This window comes from Seriola lalandi, unplaced genomic scaffold, assembly GCF_002814215.2.
Source record: "Seriola lalandi dorsalis isolate HSWRI2012SDOR001 ecotype SW California unplaced genomic scaffold, Sedor1 jcf7180002053819, whole genome shotgun sequence".
NCBI classification, from domain to species: Eukaryota; Metazoa; Chordata; class Actinopteri; order Carangiformes; family Carangidae; genus Seriola; species Seriola lalandi.
Genome location: NW_019524372.1, coordinates 7295 through 7963, shown reverse-complemented (window position 1 = coordinate 7963; position 669 = coordinate 7295).

Sequence of the window (669 nt, the reverse complement as noted above, 5' to 3'; positions counted from 1 at the left end):
CAGGCAATAGAAAAGCCATTCTTCTCTGTTAGGCCTCGGCTGCACAGCAGTCACAAATACACTTTGGAGTTTTTATGAACACTTGTGAAGGTAAAGCATGGAAGAGCCTATTGTGTCTTGCAGAAGGTTACTGGAGTGCTCCCAGACTTCTGTTCAAATGCGTTAATCATGTGGGTGAGCATGTATAAAGAGTGTCTGCACAATATAAACAGTTTTATCGGGGAGAAGGAAAGAAAGCAGAGGATGATGCAATGGAGAAGATGCAGAGGAAATAAAGACAGTGACCGAAAGTAATGTCAGTCTGCCAGGACCTGCTGCAGATCAAACAAAACTGCAAATAAAATTATTTATGGTGCCGATGTAAAGTTGGGAAAAATGGAAGCATTTTCATTTAATACTTGTTATTCAGGAAAGAAATATTATGGGTTGTTTTGCCATTAAATTTTACTATAATTGTTCCTGTCAATCCCCCTCCTTACTGGTAAGGATAAGCAGTATGGATAATGGATGGATGGATGTTAATGTCAATTAGCTGGTGAAATCAACCTCAGACTTCAACTTCAAAACAACACATCACTGTGACTTTAAGTTCATGTATAGATGCTACCTAATTATCATAACATAATAGATAGTCTTTGGTGAATGCTATCAGTTGTGTTATTTAAGTAC